General features: G+C 38.8%; 1 protein-coding gene across 1 annotated transcript in view; it reads right to left on the bottom strand.

The window, feature by feature from the left end:
• Positions 1 to 2,402, bottom strand: part of c11.1 (maestro heat like repeat family protein c11.1) — a gene marked incomplete at its 5' end in the record, with an annotated part of 25,725 nt that overhangs the window by 6,240 nt on the left and 17,083 nt on the right. The window lies entirely within an intron of this gene.

Here is a 2,402-nt window from a genome sequence, read left to right as displayed (position 1 = left end):
CCCCCGAAAAGTTTCAAATATCCATTGATATTGAGGAAAAGTGGAAAGATCATCAACAGTGTCATCAAGAAGAGGGTAGTAAACCAGCTGGAAGAAAGGTCCGCACTTCCCAGGCATTCCTTTGCATACAGAGGAAAGAGGTACTTACTACATGAAATTGCCTGTTACAAGAGTCGAGGGTACAGAGTCCTGCTCTGTTCAACATACATCAGCAACGCTTACAATTGTGTGAATGTTTCGAAGCTAAGAACGATGATTGAGGAAGTAATACATCTCACATGCGTTGAGTGGATCACCAACTTGTTGACGCTGATAAGACTGCAGTTAGGATCAGAGTCGGAGGAGATTTGCAATGGCCTGCCACAGGGCAGTTGTCTTTCCCCCCTTTTTTTAAGCTATACACCAAGAGGTTACATTCCATAGAAGACATCATGGCCACATTGTATCAATTTGCTGACAATTTTGTACTTTTGTCATTCCATAGGCAGCCACGAACGTTCAACACAAGATAAATAGCTTCCACACTCTTTGTAATAACTTAAATCTCTCCTTTAACCCCGAAAAAACCAAGGTGCTGCATGTCTGCAAAGGTAGCAAAAATACCTTCAACCAAGCACTTCAACAAGTACAACATCTAAAATTTCTAGGTATGGCAATCAGAGAGCACCACAAAGATACATTTAATAAATGTCAAAACAAGTCCTACCTTTTCAAATGTCTAACCTCTGTAAAAGCGGGTCTACTGCCTCCATGTGAACGGGCGAAATGGTTCACATCCAAATAAATCATTAGCAATCTCACCTCAGACGTAACATTCAAAATATGTCTTTGACGACCTTAACGTGGTCTGTAGCACAATACCACCAAAGAACGTAGATAACAAGAAGGGACAACTCGTTATAATTGTGGCGAAAGTGCGCAACAGGGGCGTGCCTTCTCTTTTGCCCTAGTGCGTTTTTTGACAGTTATCTACGTTCTTTGATACCACACAATAATTTAAACGTAGTAATGAAAACCCCTTCAGACAAAAAAGACAACATCTCGGGCGAAATTATTAGGTCCATTTACAACTCATTGGTACAAGATTATGAACGTAAAAATTGATATATTTTTTTTTACAGACGCATCAGTGGGTGATTCCACTACTGGCATAGCCATATACAATCACTCCAACAATACAGAGCATGCACACAAACTGCCCTTTAAAGCTTCCTCCTCGTTTGGAGAATCGCCAGCGATACTACGAGCACTAGAAATAGCCAAGGAGTCACAATATGGCAGAATTGCCATTTTCACAGATAGCCTCATTACCTGCCAAGTGCTGACGAAGGGAAAAATGCATAACCATATAATTTTAGCGATCCATAATATGGTTACCAATGAAGATTTTGGAAGAGTTACTATAATTTGGACCGCAAGCCATAAAGGCATAGCAGACAATGAAAGAGCTTACACAATCGCCAAGAACGCCAATCACCGTGACAATGTCCTCAATGTTAGCCTCACTCCTGTAGAAGCACTCAGGCGTATCCGTAATAAGATCAATGATCAGTGGTATGCTGATTTTTAGCCTATTCGAATGCAAAACCTAATCTTTTCGCTAAAATTTTCAGTGCCAAACCCAAAAATACCTGGTTCAAGTCCTTGGCCTTGTCTGCTAAAGAACCTGAATTAATGAATAGGATCCTCACTGGACATACCTATGAACAGGAGTATATCTTCAAAATCAAACCCACAACCACCAGCCGCTGCAGCTGTGGAGAGCTCGATAACTTTATTCATCAAACTTTTCATTGTCCCCTCTTGAGCCACATCAGGGAGGGCTTCGATATTTTCCAAAATAATCATAATTTCCATGATATTTTTCACAGCTTCGATAGACGCAAAATCACTTTATTTGCTAACTTTTTAATAAAAGCAGAAGTTAAATTCTAATAAAATTGTATATTAACTGCTTATTTATCAGTGGTGAAATACCGTCCACCACACCCTACACCCCACACAAGAGCTATTAATTGCTGAGGTACACTCATCAAACATCCCTGCTTTACACATCACAGTCAATCACGCTACTACGTATATTCCGGACTTTCGGCGTCCCAATCAACTTTTACTACATAGTCGTGTAGTAATCTAAATGATATTACGAAGTGGAAGGGATAACCTGGCTTTCTAGGGACCTGTTTCCGCCAACTGGACTCAGAAACAAAAAAAAAATAAAAAAATAAGAAAGCGGTATTATATTGCGTTATTTTGTTTTCTTCCATTACTTAAAATGAAGTTTGTTATTTTTTTATGGTTTTGGATGTACATATGTGTTTTAAAAAAATTTAGGTTAAAAAAAAAAACTAAACTAACCTGAATTTTTGCAAATGTAGTTTTCAAACTCTTTTTTTTTTTTT

Source organism: Rhagoletis zephyria, unplaced genomic scaffold (genome assembly GCF_001687245.7).
Source record: "Rhagoletis zephyria isolate East Lansing unplaced genomic scaffold, Rhagoletis_zephyria_1.1 Rzeph_scaffold_03789, whole genome shotgun sequence".
In the NCBI taxonomy this organism is placed as follows: Eukaryota; Metazoa; Arthropoda; class Insecta; order Diptera; family Tephritidae; genus Rhagoletis; species Rhagoletis zephyria.
Note: the sequence above shows the minus strand (reverse complement) of the source record. Positions and strands in the feature narration are given on the sequence as shown.